This window comes from Lonchura striata, chromosome 1A, assembly GCF_050655825.1.
Source record: "Lonchura striata isolate lonStrDom1 chromosome 1A, ASM5065582v1, whole genome shotgun sequence".
Taxonomy (NCBI): domain Eukaryota; kingdom Metazoa; phylum Chordata; class Aves; order Passeriformes; family Estrildidae; genus Lonchura; species Lonchura striata.
In genome coordinates, this window is record NC_140741.1 from 66716018 (window position 1) to 66734962 (window position 18945).

General features: G+C 33.3%; 1 protein-coding gene and 1 long non-coding RNA gene across 7 annotated transcripts in view; both read right to left on the reverse strand.

The window, feature by feature from the left end:
- Nucleotides 1–18945, reverse strand: part of CACNA2D1 (calcium voltage-gated channel auxiliary subunit alpha2delta 1) — a 357434-nt gene that overhangs the window by 131303 nt on the left and 207186 nt on the right. The window lies entirely within an intron of this gene.
- Nucleotides 1981–18943, reverse strand: LOC146763514 (uncharacterized). Its single transcript, XR_014952270.1, has 2 exons — nucleotides 10487–18943; nucleotides 1981–8845 (listed from the first exon to the last, which is right to left on the reverse strand). It is a non-coding gene; the product is annotated as an uncharacterized LOC146763514 (long non-coding RNA).

The following is an 18945-nucleotide window of genomic DNA, read 5'->3' on the forward strand; positions in this document are numbered from 1 at the left end:
AAACAAACAAACAAACAAACAAACAAACAAACAAACAAACAAACAAAAAACAATCCAGAGTTTGAAATTTTGATGTGCTCTACCAGGTACTAAAGCACAGAAAGGAGAAAAACAAAGCCATTGATATGTTACGTATACATGCAGTTTTATATGATATTAAATAATACACTGCCTGAGAAATGAGCACTACTAAATTGCTTCTCTGTGTATAAATTGGTGCTTTGACACAATGCTTAGTTAGCACTCTGGCAGAGACAAGCTATCAGAAAGTAACTTTCAGTATATACTTAGCTAAATATCCTACATATATTTTTTCCCCATGGCAAATGCAGTGGTGTTTAGTGCACCCTGCAAAAGGTAGATTACCTTATTTCTAGAGTGGTGAGCATGTGTTCAGACAGCTCCATTCAGTAGATGCATTACTTTAGTTTTATAGTGCAGAGTATGCATTCCGACAACTCAATTCAATAGATGGATTTTATATTCTGACTAGAGCTTGCCTTCTTTCAAATGTGTTTCAAAGGTGTTATCCTTATTTGCAAGCCCTCTCAGGACTCCCTAAAGAGAGATCAAACAGTGCAGTTGCTTGGCATAAGGAAGAAAATATTAGGGTGTGATCATTGTGCCAAAGGCTATTAAGACAAAAATAAGAGCTGGAAAATGCCTTACAACTGAAGTTTTCCTTTCTACTAGTAGTTCTATTTCCTATAGCAACTTCTTATTTTTTGTTTTTCCTTTTCAGAAACACATTCTCAACCACTGTAAATGAGAATGCAGAAATATAAAACACAATACTGAGAGAAGTAAAAGTGTACTGCATAACAACCAAGAGAATGGTTAATCTTTATCATTAAATTCTGAAAGAAAGGGATTGTGAATTGACAGGAAGGATTTCTAACAATAGTACCATACTGCTATTCAAATACAGGAATTACATTTAGGAAGAAACAGGAGGAAGTAGTGACATATATCAAGAGACCTATAATGAATGCTGTTAGAATGAACAGTGAAGGAGGGAAAAAAGAATGATGAAGGGAAAATATAATAATTCTAAATATGTATTGATTTGATGTTTGGGGGATGGGAAGGAAGAAGGCAATTCAAATAATCTATCAGGTTGTCAGCAAAACATTCAAAGTTAACCATCAGTTAAAGTGAAGTGTGAATGTGGATTCAATAAATGTAGACTGGATAATGAGTAACCAGGATACTACACTTGTAAAGTGAATAAGGGGTTAAGAAGACATTACAATTGAAGCTTGTAAATCATGCATTTTAAGCATCAGTATTTTATACTAATGACACATAATCTAAAAAGCCCTATCAATGAGGAGTCATGGTCACAAGATCTGTGGAGAGAATAACATCAAAGACATGAGTAGTAGAGACAAGATTATATTTAACTGAATATTCTCTTAGAAGGTGCACCTTCTGACAGTTCAAAAACTCAGAAGCAGAAAGGGCCAGAGGTACTTCTGCAGTGTCATTGCAGAACTACTGATGGTGAAAGATGATGCTTGTACCACAAGTAGAGCTGGTGAGTACATCCACAGGGATTATACAAAAAAACCCAAACAAGCAAACAGAGTGGAAAAAGGAGTTCAACATATATCATATCAGCAGTGGGCAATCATACAGTCAGAAACAAGTGGTGTGGAAGCAGGCAGAGCCTGACCCCATAAGCTGAGACACAGCATTGGGCAAATGCAGCTCACTGCAGCTCATCTTGCACAGGATCATTTCCCTGATCCACTCTGATGAACTGGAAACTCAGCAGTCAAACAGCTCATCTTAACCAAAGCATCTGCTTTGAACATATAGGAAAACACTCCAAATATCCTGAAACCCATTCCAGTACTCTAAACTTCAGAAGATGTAAAAATAAGATTTCTACAACTAAACCCACCCTTAATAAGGGGTTTGAAGCAGGAAAAATAGATCTGTTAGAGTTTTGTTTTTTCTTTTTTTTTTTTTTTTCCCTGGGATTAACAACATTGTAAAATTTTGTGTCTGAATTTTGATTTTATTTTAATTTTTCATATACATTTGAAAAGGTTTGTTGCAGCAATATGTAAGCATAATTCACAAGTTTTTTAGAAATCTTCCTTATGTGGCAGAGAATTATTCTCATGTTTACCCCTCTTTGTATCATGAACAGGTTTTGTATTTTGTCTGTTTTTGGACTCTTGATATAGACACACCAAGCATCATTTCCAAAGGCCTGAATATGAAATAATTGAGACCAATCATCCTCTCAATTACATCTATATTTACATTCAGTTCCTGGCAATGGATCTGTGATACAACTTCTTTTGATCCAAATTAAGATTTATTTTTTTTTTAATATGCTGAAATGGCATAATTTAAAAGCAACCTCTTTCTTCCTTTTTAGAAACTAAACATCACTATTCTTAAGGAACACTCACTATAAATTGGTTTTTTTCAAACACATGATGCTAATGTCCAGTAATCAGTAACAGACTGCAAATGAATTAATGGACACAGTGTAATCATCAAGGAAGAAACAACCTGTGGAACTGGAAAATCGAATTTTCTCTCAAAAAAAAAAAAAAAAAGATGGAGATTTTTAGATGAGGTGTTTCTGTCTACCCTGAATATACAGGAAGTTTTCCTTTGAGGAATTTATTTATCAGCAGAATATCAGCAGAAACCTTCATGACCTACAATATTTTTCAAGTGATATACTTTTATAAGTATGCATAGAGTATTACCATATGAGGGTAAGGTAGAGATAGAGTGATAAATTTTCCTAAAGCACTACTGCATCATGTCAGATTTAAAGCTGCCCTGGATGAGGGTGTAACTTTTTCAAAAAATATATGAATATTGCTGGAGGGAATTTCTAACTTTATGCTGCCTTAGAAAGATTGTTCAAGTTTTGTTTCAATATTTAATGAGTTCTCTGTGATATTTCAAAAGAATTACTAGAAAGAGACCATTACAGAAGTACTCTTTTATGCGTGACATGAAAGGGATATGGATAGTTAAATTAGTTAATCAGGGCTTCTGAGACAACTCAACTAATGCATTTATCATTAACATTACAAACATGTTCTTGCAAATCAAGGAGATTTTTTATTTTCTCTTTTAAAATAGGGTTTTAGTACATTTTTTCATTCATCAAAGGAAAAGGTTCTTGATACTTCTCAAGAACCCTTATACAGTGAAAAAAGAACTAGTACTTGATTTTTTTTTTCTGATAGAAATCTTCCTATTATTGTCTATTTATTATTATGGAATTTAAAAATATTTTCTGACAGCTAAATAAAAAAAAATCTTCCTAGATATTTACTAGGACTTCATTTGGAGGTACTGAGAAATGACAGCATAGAAGTAGCTAATGCAGGAATTAATCATCTTTTAATGGATTGTGCATATTAGCTAAAACCAGATTCTGGCTCTTCCTCTGTTCTTCTTGGGGAAATCTGAGATCAAAAGAGGTTCTGTCAGACCAGATCTCAAAAACAAAAAACAAACAAAAAAAAAACAAAAACAAAAAAAAAAAACAAAAACAACAACCCACACTAGGAGAGCAGCCCTTCAAAACCTGCCACATGATGAAAACAGACTTCTGATACTTCAAATCCCATTACAAATTTACAAAGAGGAGACAGATCCATACTCTTGAAGCACACTTGAGGAATGCTTTCTGATGGATTGTGACGGGTCTGGGAGATTAATTGTACACTTTTTATTTTGGAAGCTGTAAATTCTCCACCCATTTTTGTGGATGCATAAAATTTCTAATATTGTTAGAGACTAACATTCTTTTTAAAACAGAAAAGGCATGTTTCCAAATAAAGAACTCAGTCATATTTTAAAACCCAAAGTCTTATATATTCTTTTAAATGCCATGCAAAAATATACCTAACATATAAAAATGCACTCAACTGTGCTTTCTGTAAACTTGAATAAATTTATGTAAACCAGCTATTTAAAAAGAGCACCAAGAAGTTTGGCTTGTGCACTGTATGGAATTTTAATTCTCTGATTATCATTAATTTATGTAGTTCTACAGAAGTTCATGGTGTTTCAGAAAAATACATCATGAAAATGTATTCAAGGAATGGTATCAGGAAATTATTAGAATAGAAAATTCTAAAAGTTAAATATTTCTAAACTATCCATGACATAAAAAAAACAACATCCAGAATAGAAGATAAATGCTCCAAAAGGTTTTCTTCTCTATATAAGATATATAATATGTATTTGGAGAATCCCCTATACAGCATTTTTCACCATAGAAAGTCTCTCTGTCATTGCTATAAGGAGTAGGTGAATCTTCAGCCTTAGAGAGCTTTAAGTTACCCTAAAGGGATCTACATGGAGGACTTCATGTATCACTTTGAGTAGATAAAAAAAGGTGTTTCCCAGTTTACAAGGCTAGAGAAATCAAAAAGTTAATGAAAACATGTTACCTTCTACATCAAGACTCTACATTTGTTTAGAAATTTGGCAAACAAACAAACCACCCACAACTCATCTGCCCAATTACACTTTCCCCCCTTTATTTTCTTATTTTATGTAAAAATTCTGCTTTAAATTTGAGCTGGATCTGACAAAGGCTGATAATCAGCACACAGAAGTTAAAGTTTATATGATATAGAACATGCCTTTATTGTCTCTGATTTATTTTCTCTCTGCTTCCAAAATGTGAAAAAAAGTTGTCAGAGATTGAACTAAAGAAGCTACTTGCTGGATTACATGTAACCAATATACAATATACTATATTAATTCTGTGATGCTATTATATGCACTCAATATATACTGGGTTACTTTTAATATATTCTTAAGAATTTTGGATCAATTTATTATATATTTCTGTATATTTATGCATTATGTATTTTACCACACTTCAGTACTACTGTTTCAAACAATCCAAAAAAGCGCAGGAAGTTACCAGACTCTGAGAAAGAGTCCCATTTTAACATTGTTCTCCCCCTCTCTCAGCTTCAACACAATAATCTCTCTCCACAGGGAAAGACTAGTTGAAAACACTTAAAAATAAACATTGTAAGAAGCATAAAAAATTATTTTATCATATCTAAAATGAAGGAACAAAGTTTTGCTAAAGGTGCAACAAAACTCTTGATAAAGGGATTATCATAAGGAAAATCATAAGGAAACAGATCTGTTTTCTTACCATTTCCAGAGTGTGCATGTTTCTCACATATCACAGAAAAGAAAAAGGGGGGAGGGCGGATGGGAAAGAAAGAATCACACTGTTCTACAATAATAACTGTGATTTTATATTTCCTGTAAGTGTGGTCTATATTTTAGATAAAAAGCCTGTTATTGGAGTCAAACAGCTTTTAGCTGCTGGAGCGTGTAACTCATTCTGAACACACCAGGCTGCTGCAAACAGGGGGAAATGCTAACTTCTATATCAGTAATTTGCAGTAATAGAAAGCTGTTACTAAATCAATGTCTCATCTGGAAAATAAACGTTTCCATTTCACCTTTCACTTAAGCTAGTGGCAAGAAGCTATTATCCTGTGACTTTCTATTAGACCAGCACAATCTCAGACACCCATGTACATCAAACAGTGTCTAAAAGACTAGACATTATTTGCTAAGTTTGCCCTAAAAAAAACCCATAATAAAGTAAAACAAAAAGAAAGAAAGAACAAGAAGCCCCAAACCAAGAACCAAAAAAACAGTGCAGAGGTTTTTTTGCTGGTGACCAAGATTTTTACTACAGTCAAGTCTTACAAACTGTCAGCCCAGGTAATTCCTTATCTAGTTTGTGGGAGACTATCTGGATACCTTCTGCATTACCAAAATTCTTAACCAAGAAATTAATTCCTCTAGTACAAATATTTAATCTAATTCCCAAAATACAAATATTTAATCTAAGAAAATTTTGGTAATATTTGATTACTAAAATTCTTAACCAATTAATTAATTCGTGTAGTACAAATATTTAATCTAAGATGCTACATAATATTAGATAACTGCTTGATTTCATGACAGGCTTTCACAAGATAAGGGACAACCACTATTACTTTAAAGACAAAACAAAGATGGGCAGTGACTCCTCAACATCATGGAGCTTGTTGAGGGCAGCCATAAGTGAGATTTACATTTCTCAAAGACTACTAGAAACAGTTAAGCTTAAAAAAAAAAAAAAGTCAGAGGAACAACTCATTAAACTGTTGAAAACTTTCCCACTTTTGTAATCAACTATTCATTTTTCTATTTTTTCATTTTCTCAAAACAATTTTTCAGAACACAGAGAAAAAGCAAAAATCAAAAGTACATACGGAGAGTGGATAGGAGGACAAAAAAACCTAAGAGAGGATGAAATTATAAATATGCCACAAATAAGCACTCTTACATACAATTTCATCAAATGCCTTGTCTTTAAGTTAAGAATTACAATATTTTTGTGGAAGTTATTATGTAAAGAACAAAAGCATGTCAGATTTCAGCAAGAGCTTTGATTCATTACACTCAACAACATTGGAAATCAAAGTGATATATACCACATCTTTGTTCACTGGCAAACACATTTATGCAAGTATCTGGGCAAACTCTATTTCACTCTCAAACATCATATAATTTTGTCTGCATGTGAGCAAAAATATAATTTCAGATACAAACCCTATGATTAAAATCAAGTCAACATTTGTTGACCTGACAATACATGTTGCACCTATCCAGACTATATGTCAAAAGTTAGATTTTCACGTTACAGTAAGATTTGCAAAGCAGAAATATTTTTCTGGTTAAGTAATATACATTTCTCACGCTGGTCACAACTGCAGGAAATGAAATTTAAGGTCAGTAAAGAAGTAATTAAGCAAGGACACTATTTCTGGACTGATTTTTTTCTAGCTATAGAGCAGGTATGAAATCTCATTTATTCACTGTCCATGCTACTACATTCAAGCTAGAACCAATGAAATCTCCAGGACAAAATTCTATCTCACATATAAGTTGAGAATAGAAAATCACTTAATTTACCTAATATTTTACTATCACAAGGCATCCAGAACTTCCACAATGCACAATTTAAACACTAATTTAGGATCTTTAGGTTTATTTTTCCTATAATTTTACCTACTAATGTGACTATCTTAAAGTTCCCATAATATTAATACTCCTGTATATTCATAGGAAAAATGGTGAATATATATAAATAATATAACAATATTAGCAGCCGTTCTTGTTATTTATATGCTTTAGGTGAAATAGTAGTCCAAATACAATCAGTATACTGATTCTAAAAACCTAAAGGAAATTTGAGGTAATAGTAACCTCGTTGTATGTACATCTTTAGGTTTCCTTAAAATATCAGATTTAGTTTTATATCCAGGTAAGATCAATAATTACCTTGACCTGCAATTACTGCTGAACAAAATCTTGTCAATATGCAAACTCAGATCAAGCTAGATGCTATGCAAGAAGGCAAAGCAACATGTCACTTGACTAAAAAGTTGAAAAAGATATACTAGATATCTTGCAAGATACGCAACTATCTGAAAGATTTAGTTAGCCTTTGCAAATTAGGAATGAAACCAACAGTATTTGATATTTATGATGCTGTCCAAAGAGTTGAGCACTTCTATTTGGATTCAACTAAATGACCCTGAAGCAATGTACAAAGTGTGTATTTGGTATGTCCAGGCTGACTGTGCTGAAACTCCAGTCAGATGCACAGTCAGATGCTGATCCTCGAGATTTTTCTTTCAAGTCAAGCAAAATAACATCCCAAACAACTAAGCCTCCTCTTATCCCCAGAAGAAAAGTTACTAAGAAATACTAAATAAAACATCCCTTGGAACAACACTGCCAATTCAGTAGTGCCTGTGTTAAATCCTTCTCAGATCATTTAGTTTCTACTTTCTCACAAAGGCTTTTAAACTGTGAACGAGATTCACATAATCCCATTTGGTCATTTCTAACAAGGAATGTTCTTCCATAAAGAACCATAGCAATACAGCAGCATCACAGAATCATACAGACACAGAACAGTTTGGGTTGGAAGGGGCATTACAGACTGTTTACTTCCACCCCCCACGGCTGGGCAGGGACACCTTTTCTGCAAACATCTGTAACAAGCAGTGTTGCTACCAAAACCTCCTTCCATCCTGAAGAACACGTGCAAAACAGAAAATAGCAATTGGAATTGCCACCTCTTTGGACCTCTAGAGCTAACCAAAAAAACCTCAAGCATCTCTGGAAATGAATTCACATGGTAAATGATGAGTGATTGAATTGAAAGGCTCTAAAGATGAAATTGCCTTTTGGCATTCCCAATCTCTATTTCTTCTTCTTTGTCTTTGCCAAGCTCTATGTGTCTCTTTTTTTTTTTTTCTTTTTTTAATTTGTTTTGAGCAGTGTTGTCAGCTTGTGGAAGATTTGCTAATTTAAGATTGTGTTATCATCTTTCCTTCAGCTCTGAACAGTCTGTCACTTGCCATACCCATCATGCTGAGCTACCCCAGTGTGCTTTTGATTTTCAGCTGCCAGCTGAGAAGGCCAAGGTCTGGATTTGTTTTTTTCCCCTCTTTCCTACTCTCTTACTAGTCAACAATTATTCATTAGTTTTCAACAACATAAAGTAAGGTGCTGACCTAAATGGGCCTGAGTAACGTCAAATGGTACTGAAAATAAAGAGATACCAAGGACATAGAGCCTTTCACAGGAACAGACTAAAAGGTTAAAAATGTAAATAGTTTACCATGAAATACTTCTACTGGCTGAGCAGTTTTACAGATAACAGTTTTAAAGAGTGGTATGTCTAATTGCAGAAACCAAAACCTGCAAGCTGAAAAGTTGACTTGCAATGAGATGTCTGACCTTGTTAGAAGTAACCAATCTTACCATGTTGATTAATGGAAAAGTCCTGATCTGATTTTATAACATATGCTTCAGTTTTTGTTGAAAATTTGAACATTTACTTGAAGGAGGCCTGACAGGCTCCAATGGCAAAGGCAGCAAATGGTCTCAATGAAATGTCCTGTATGAACTTGTAAGTCTTGCTAAGAAATAGGTCTTTCAAGTACAAAAGTACTTTAACACATACATAGCTTATGCAATTTCATTCAACTAACCCAGAATTCAGTGCAAATACATGTAAAAGTTTCAACCGGGTAATGTTCAGGGTTTTGTCCCAGTACAATTTTTCCACTGAAAATTACCCTTATACAATAAAAATTATCAATATTTGTACAAAAAAAAAGCAGAAATTAATACTATTTTTAAATTGTTGGTATTTATTTTCAAATTCCTACATTATGTAAAATAATTAACTACTATAGAACTTTGAAAAGACAGATGAAGCAAGAGGGCACTCCAGGGGAAAGGACACACTGAAGATGACAGGATGCAAAAGCTACAAGATGCTTATAAAGCAGAAGTATGGCAAAAGTTCTTTATTATCCAAAAGGGATATGAAAAATCTCTACAGATCAATTTCAGAAAATAATAGAAAAATCCAGTATGCAATAAAGTGAGTTCACAGTAACAAATAAACAGTAGTCATATCCTTAAATTATATTCTACATGTTACAATCATGCAAGGCTCAAATTTTGGACATATCTACAAAAAGCCACTAAGTGTATTCAAAGACACATATGACTACATAATCTTTTTGTTAATATTTCTTCTTCATTATCTGTCTTCTTCACTTCAAAACTAAAACCAAACATACTGTTTGTGAAGGTGATACTGCTTTAAAAATAATAATAACTACAGTGTTGGATAATATGATAATGCACATGCAAAAATTATAGTATGGAAGATATAATTCATTATATTAAGCTACTCATTATTTTACATGTAATTTCTTGGTAATCAACCATAATAAATTTATCAATATGGATATCCCAATAGTATCCATATTTATTACCTTTCTTTTTAATATACAATCTATCATGGTTATTATTTTTCCAGAATAAAATACTTTGAACCTTAACTTTTATGTCCTGTCCATCTAAAACTTAACAACTTTATTTCACTTTCTTCTGAAAGAATAAAATCAATGAAGCATTTTTAGAGTATAGATTTATAAGGATTCATCATGTAAGTCTTGCGAAGTGCAATAACACAGGGATATAATTTTTAACCAATAGAGGTTTAAAAAAATCATAAGTTAGAGCTAGGCTGCCATAAACTCAGCAAAATTCACAGCTTTTGTGTTAAAGGCTGGAAAAACAAGACATTCTGAAATATGAGGACCAATTATTTAAAAATTAGTTTTACAGAAACCAAATTTCTTTTGCAACATTGCAAAGCTGAAAACTAGATTCATTTCCAGGGGGAAATCTTTCATAACTCTGTTGATAATAAGCATATTAAACCTCTTAGATATTAAAACCAAGACAAGACAACAAGACAGTTATAAGCATGTAATTAGTAGGGGATGGTTCCATACAAAATATTTCACACTGCCCAAGAGAAAAAATTGACAGTCATTGACAGATATTCCTCATAATTTGTGTGGGTCAAGTAAAGAACAAACAAACTCTTGTTATTCAAATACACTTTTTTGAATCACAGAAGATATCTCTGTATGCATCAGGTACTCCTTGGCAATACAGGTTAGTTATTTTCTGCTGTTTATATTGTATTACTGGCTTTACCAGTTACCTTGTCCTCATCTTTAAGGACTTGCACAAGTCTTTGCTCAGCTCAGCCCCTTTCAGCCCAGACAACACCACCAGATGCCACAGGGGCACAGAGTGGAGGCAGAAGTTGCCTGCACAGGGACATTTGCTTTTTTACACTTTGCACAGGGTCACAGAGGGTGTCACCTGCACAGCTCAGAGCAGAGCTGGCAGCTTGTGCCAGGCCAGAGAAGGAAGGAAAACAGGGAAGGCCATGGTTTCCCCTTCCCTTCTCCTCTCTTCCCTTGTTTAGATCTCAACACACTGAACTGAAAGGAGCAACTGAGAACAAAAAAAAAAAAAAAAGCAAACTTGTTTGAGGAGAGGAGAAAAAAAGAATTAACAGTTCTCAGGGCAATCAAGGAATACTCCAAAGCTCTTGCACTCCCATTTAAAGTATGATTTAAGGTCCTTAAGAAAGAACATCTTTAATAGTTTTCACACAAATTGGTACTTTTTTGTTAGATATAAATAACTTCAAGCAATTTAGCACTTTTTTTTTTTTTAGCAGTCAAATCATCATATCTACTTGTTTAAGAAACTGAAACACAGATAAAAATTTATTGGTGGATGTTTAAATTGTCTTATATTTTTAATAAGTTGAATAATGAAGATGGTATTTGGTGTTCTGCTTAGCAGTCTGTATTGCAAAAATACAAAGGCCACCATTACCTATTTTTTCCATAAGAATATTGCCAATCTTACTGCAGAGCCAACTTTTCCCTCTTGGTACAAGACCATTCAACACTAACTGCTATTTCAAGCTGTGCATAAGAGAGAAAATACAGCAAAAGAAATGGAAAGGGATCTGAGGAGTAGCAGCAATCATCTGTTCTCCAAAATAGATTTTGGCAGTATGTACAGCTTAAACAATTCAGTCAAGCAGCCTAACAGACACTGGAATCTCAGGACCTGCTATAAAGTCCAAGATAATTCTGGATGCACACCATATTGCTGGTCAAGAAATCTGCAGAGAGAGGCAGCTACGCTGAATGCTGATGCTAATCACCACTCCATTATTAGGAAAGTGTTTTTCACACTTCTGCTTTTGTACAAACTCTACAAATTAATGTTATACATTTTGGGAAAAGAAAGTAAATAGGAACACAAAGTTGTTTTGGCAAGTTTCTGTTTCAACTCCAGAGTTTTTAAAATCAATGGGAAGGAAAATTTAATCTTATCGTATTCTAATTTGTTGAAGCCACATCACAAAGACCAGCTTAAGTAGGTAAGATATCTTTGGCTTCTGGTATGGCTTTTCACACCTCACTGTGATGTTAAAAATTCTAAACATGTAGGAGATCCTATCCTCTGAGTATTTAAGAAGACTGTGTCATGTCAGTGGTCCATGCAGATGAATTTCTGGTTATAAGAACAGGAAAGACATGATATAGAAAGTTTGGCTGTGGATGGTGCCTAGAGGGGTCAATGTGAAAAAAGCTCACAGCCTAAGGCCTGTATTGTTCTATTGAAAACTCAAACTCAATGTTTTTTAGGTTTCCCTCTTTTTTAAAAGTAGCACAAACAACAACAACAGGAAAAAGGAAATAAATTAATTATTTCCTCAACTTAAACAGGAAAATAGTTTTTTATATATTTTATTCCATTTAAAAAGAAATAAGTGTTAACATGTGATTTGTTTTTGTGGAATGTGGTTTTCATGGGGAATTGTGTGTCAGTACAACACCCTGACATAATTATATTTTAGCAATATAAGGGTTATTTTATAATGAAATATACTTTTATATATTTATGCAATAAAGAACTATGCTAGAAATTTTTTTTTTTTTAAATATTAAGTAGAAGGTAAATTTCTGTATCTGACAAATAGGAACCTAGAAGATTAGAAGACAACTATTCAGTGCATTTCTTTAATGAAGTACAGATGGTAACCATGAAGTCTGGGATTCTCTGGAAGCATGCTGAACACTGAAACAGAGAAAACTAGGATGTCTCCATGGCTGCAGATATGCTACGTTAATATACTTATAAAAGAAAGTTGACAGTGGAAATGAAAATACTATTTCTGCCAAAATTAGATTGATAGAGAAAAACTATTTTGAAGTAGAAATAGCACCTGGTAAGAGAATATCACCGCAACAATAAAAAGAAAATTTACTTCCAAAGGATCATGAAGTAAACCCTGTAACTTCTTTTCATCCCTGTAACAAATTACTGTATAGGACAAAAGGCTTCACCATGATATGATAAAGAGAAAATCCCATCATGAATTGCTAGTGAGTTGTGACTGTTTTCTTGAATACAGTACTTAATTTCCCCAGGTTAAATTGTTAGAATAGATGTAAAATATTTAAAATATAGCTCTAAGCTGTAAAAGTACTTAAACTAATTGCTGAGAAAACTCTTCAACACAAAATAACTGATAGAAAAAAGCATAGTACAGTTCAAATAATAGCCCAATTATTTTGGACATAATTAATTCCGTTCTATAGCCTCCTACAAATGTTTCTAAAAAGAAACTTATTTTTTGAAAAGATTAAAAAAAATTACCATTCTAGGGAAGTTTCTGAGTGTTAAGTATCAAGACTCTCATCATGCTCTCTTTCAGTCAGCTCTCACACTAATACATACAAATAAAATCAATCATGTTGACTATAAATAGCTAACCCTTGTTTCATTTAAAATAAAGATTTTTCAGTTCAGGGGTAGAATATTTCAGAATACCCACTTTCAGGAGAAATTATGAAAGCATAAGGTATTTACTACTGAAAAAAAAATCTTTTTATTTTGCAGAAACATCTGAATTTTTTTATCAAGCACCTTAAGACAATACAAGTCTAGAAGAGAACCTGGAATTATAACAGAAGTGTGTTTTATTTCAGATTTGCCACTATTTGTTTTCCTATTAAAAACTTTATGTCACATTTAACAATTAGCTAGTTTGGATAAACTTTCCAGGACAAAATGGATTCTCAAATATTTAGTTTGAGAGTATGCTATTATATAATTTTTGATGCATTATTTTTAGGCAGATTGCTTTAAATTTACATTGAGAATTACTTACATCTGTATTTTCAAAATAGCATGTACCTAATCAATTTAATCTTTCAAAGAGAAAAAATTTACCTCTGGCTACAAAAAGAAAGTCCTTATTCTACCTTATTATCTTAAATTTTGATAACTTTAGACAGAAATCATGGTCAGCCTGATGTCAAGTGATTATGCTACACCATCCTTCCAATTAAACTAATGGTACTAATCCCAGTACCAAAATATAAATACCTCCTTGCGATGGAGCATACTCAAATTGTTTGGCCTTCTGGATTGTGACAGAAACAAGCTGTTTCATCAAGTTAGAAAAGCTATTTCTTTTTGCTGATTATTCAAATACGAATTTAATTCAGGGAGCTTTAGCAATCTACTTGTAGGGGGGAAAAAAACCCAACTGTAATTGTCAGAGCATAAAAAGGAATACTGACCCTAGAGTTCTTTACTTAAGTTTCTGCATTGGCATTTTCCTTCCAGGTTTAATACAGAACCAACCAGGCAGTACTTAGGGACTTAGCTGCAACTAACATTTGCTTTATAGCTACCCCAAGCCATAGTCCTTGGTATTTAAAACAGGCTGAAACTGAAATTAATTTAAAGGTCTACTTCACTCATTACATGTTTTCACAAATAACTCCCTGATTAAAATAATGAAGAATACAAAAAAAAAAAAAAAAAAGAAAAAAAAAGAAAAAAAAGTAATCTCACATGCTATCTGCACAGATCATACATAGTATCTATTTCCAAATTTAAAGGAGTGAACACACACAAAATCAGGGACTTGAAACTATTGTTTTTCAATCTGTGATGCAGCAAGCCTGCACTATTCATTTATCCCTCACAATAAACCAGGGTACCTTCAGTTTTGTTAGCTATCACAAAAAATATATTAAGAGTGCTAATCTTAAAATATGCTGAACTAATTAATTTAAGTAATAAAAGTGTCTTGGATGTCTGTAACTGCTATTTAAATTAAATAGGAAAAATAAGCCCACAAATGTTTTATTGTCTTTATATATTTAAGGAATGTGGATGTAGCGCATTAAAATATTTACACAACAGATTATCCATATCTGGATTCCTTAATAAACCTTATTTGTTATCCACACATAAGACCTTCAATGAATAAATGATAACACACTTTTTCCTAGTTTATTTAAACTGGGAGTTTCTTTTGGAGGGGTACTATTGTCATGCTCATGGTTTCATTTCCCAGTGTTTCCAAGGTTTTTATTCACAGAATTATAGGATGGACTGAGTTAGAAGGGACCTGAAAAATCATCTACTTCCAACATTCCTGCCATGTGCTGGAACTCCTTCCACTAGACTGCTGTTCCCAAATGGTACCTTTTTTCTTTTGAAGCTCTTAGCCTGAGATACACAAGATAAGCAGAAACCATGCAACATTTTAACAATTCACCAAGGAAATAATATTCTGGTCAAGATAAAAATCACTTTAGCATCTAACTCAAATTTTTAAAAGTATTTCTAAGTTTTTGTTGCCCTTGAGTGATACACTGGAGTACTAGAATGTCAAAATTCTTTTTCCATAACAAATTATTTACACATATGATGAACCACTAGAAAGGAAAAATTTATGTTCACTGCCAAACTTCATATCAAATAATATATAATAAATACAAGACTTCAGACAACAGAAAAAAATTGACTGTCACGAAAGGGGAGTATGAAGCAACAGTATTTATATTTTATTATTACTAAGGTATATGAACCATCAATTATTTGTAATTCAATATTTATTGAAGGGAATAAGGGAAGCCCTTTTTTCCTGCTGGTTGCTGTCCAAATATATTCAAAGTCATGTTGTCACGCTCATGACACATTATTTTCAACCTGACACTTTAATCAGCTCTTCCGTGCTAATCAAGTAGTGAGTGACATGTGGAAGCAGTATTTCTGATGTAAAGGGAGTAAAGCAGGAATAACCACACAGGAAAAGCAAACCTGGTTTGTGTGGTTTGCCTAACACCTCACCTCAAACTGCAACACCAGTGCAGAGTGATTCCTGGAGGAATCCCTGCAGCAGATGGGGAGAGTGGGTCCCAGACAGCGAGGGCATGTGGTGCATCCACTGGGAAGATTAACCTTGTGCCAGGGATTACCTCTTACTTCTGGCCTGCAGTTCCTATAGTCTGCTCAGTGATAAGCAGGATACAGTTTTAATGAGGATTTAGAAACAAGACTTCAGCTTTTACTAATAGGAGATGCATGACTAATTCCTAGTGCGTGTGGTAGAAAGAGGACCTGAGGGTCTCTGTTTTCAGCTGCAGATTGATTTTATTTCAAAACCTAAATGGGCCTCTTGAAAAATACTGAATTAAAAGTCTGATCTGGTTCTATTTTATTGGGACTGTCTCCTTTCTTCAATCCTCAGAAACAGGCAAGTAAATTAACTCCTTAGGCTTTCTCCTGTCTCTGCACCGGTTTTGGCACATTATGCAGGAAAATAAAATAATAATTAAAAAAACCCCACAACAAATAACTTCCATAATATTTCTTTCTATAATCAAATAACTCACAATATAATAACCTGGATGTAGTAAATGGATATTTAGCTATGGTGTATCTCATATTTTTATGGTGAAATACAAGGAACTACTTCACAAGAAGCTTATCTCTGTATTTCAAACAAAGCAAATCTCTACATATGTAGAAAGAAAATTATTATTATTTTATAGACCACACTAAATTTTAAGTAGGTTATGCACCATTACAGAATTATTAGACAAAACATTATCACAATTTCAAAAATATAAGTGGACATAAATTCATTATTTGATTCGATTTAAAAAAATACGTAAAAATCATAAGTAAGAACTACAATAGAAATGAAACATAAATAGAAAACATTTTAATAGCATATTGATCATCTTAAAGGCTTCCAACCTTAAAGATTCTATGATTCAATGGTTAAGAGTCAAATTTTTAGTTTCATACCCAAAATAATTACATGAAAAAGTGTGATTGACAGGCCCAAGTGAAAATCCAGATCACATGTGGCTCTACCAGTAATTGTCCCTTGCCCCTAGAGACAACAATGTGCTGCTGTAAGAGGCAAGAGAACTGAAAACCAATCTCAGGGAGGAATAGGCAAGTCAGATATCCAGTCACTGAAAACCATTCTGTGAGATTCAAAGGGCAAGTCTTTGTTTCTCTTGGCCACCTGCAAAGCACATATAGCAAAGGATAAAAAATGAAATCTTCTTGCCAAGGCTAATTCAGTCAAAAAAATTGGCTTCCAAGCTGTATAACTTGTGGACTGTGTCTCTTCCACTGCTAAAAACAAGGATTGGTTGCAATGCCTGTGTTACAAATGCTTCCAAGCAGATTGGGATTTATACAGGGAATTGCAGATACTATTTTCAAATGTTCAGCTGCTCCCTGTTATAGTGGACACTGAAACCTCCCAAGAAATGACAGGTTAGCTCCCATGAACAGGCAGAAATATGACAACAGTGTTCAAGATGCATTATTTTGTCTATATAGATTTATAAAAATTGGTTGTAGATCATAATGCAAAAAGAACAACACTAAATTCTACTTTTGGAAATCTGTTGGCGAATTACTACCTCACAATTGTTCACTTGTGTTTCAGATGACACATGAACTTCGTAATATTAAATTGAACCTGGTGAACATTTTGTGTTTATTGATATGAAATCTGTCACTTTTAGGTATTGCCAAGATGCTATCTCTGAAAATTCCATCTGTAACAAAAAGTTACCCAGACACCCAACAACACGATTTTTCTAACACAGAATTACAAACCTCCTGGTAATTTTCTAGGATTCCACTTCTCTGGTAATTAATATAAAAACCAGACCCAAAGAATCACAAACCATGTATGTTGCACATGCAATTACCTTTATCCAGAAATGTACATTTCTTTCTGTTATTATAATTTTATTAGATACTGAAGTTGTACCTTTCCTGTGAAAATCGTAATGTCTTCCTTTTCAGGTTTATGGGCTGTACAGTAATGTTACATAGTATACCCTTCTAAGGGATATGTGTCCTCAGGAATTCCATTTAAAATATTAAATTCAACACAAGAAGAGAACATTTTACGTACTTTTGTGATGCCAACCTTATACCAAAATTTACATGGCATTTACAAATATCCTAATAATTGGAGATGAGTTCAACATTTTAACAATGAGGAACAATTCTCTTCCAAAAATAAAAGGAAATGGCCTGTCACTTCTCTGTAATCCTGCAATTAAGGTGCACTTTAGCACTTATTAAAGCTAGAATCCCAGAATAATCCTTTAGGTCTGTCAGTCAAGCTCACCATATAAGAATACAAGCTACTATGATTCTTTCTCCCATCATACTGACATTTCCATTTTCATCCCGGTGCCATTTATGGAAGCTGCATGCAACTGTGGCCATGAATTTTAAAAAGCTCAGGTCACACTAGGGTCTCCTTCCTCTTGATGAGACTTTTAAAGAGGAAAAAGACTGCATACTTGAAATTAGGACCTTAAACAAAAAAAGTCAAAACTTAAAAATACAAATTCTGTTTATCTTTTCTTCCCACTTTTAAAAAAATATACAGCTCCTTTGAATGCTGAAATGTCTTTTTGTTGTATAAAGATTTTTGCTTGATGATGAGCTCAGAGACTTATTTTCATCTTGAAAGATACTTAGTTTTGAAATACAGTTAAAAATATTCACCTGTATACACATATAATATATATAATATATATATGTATATATATGTATTACATATATATATATATAAAAATATATAAAATTTTTTGCATAGTTTAGGAATACTTCATATAAATTCTCTGCCAGTCTGTTACTGCAATTCTACAAATGCACAGGATGAAATATTGGTAGTACCAGCTCACAGTGCATGTTATTTCCCTAAACTGTACCAGTTTATGAGATACTTTAAAATGTTTTCAGAAGTCATCTCTGCCTGAGGCCAAACAAAGTGTAAAGAAGAGCTGCCAAGAATTGTTTGTATTAAATGTGAACAGCACAGAGAAAGAATGGATCAGAAAATCAGAATATGCAAGAGGGTCTCTTCACCTCCAGTTACATTTGTGAAACTCAGATTCAATCCTAATGGATCTGTTCAACTGCAGCACCTACCAATTCATAAAATTAACCATATCCCTAAAACAACACATTTATGAAGTAGCACTGAAAGAAATAAAGGTGACAATAACAGCAAACCTGCACTAAAAATGGAACAAGCATTGTTTTAAGAATGGGACATAAATAATGAGCTTAGAATTAAAATATAAAATCTCTTTGTTCTCATGCCAC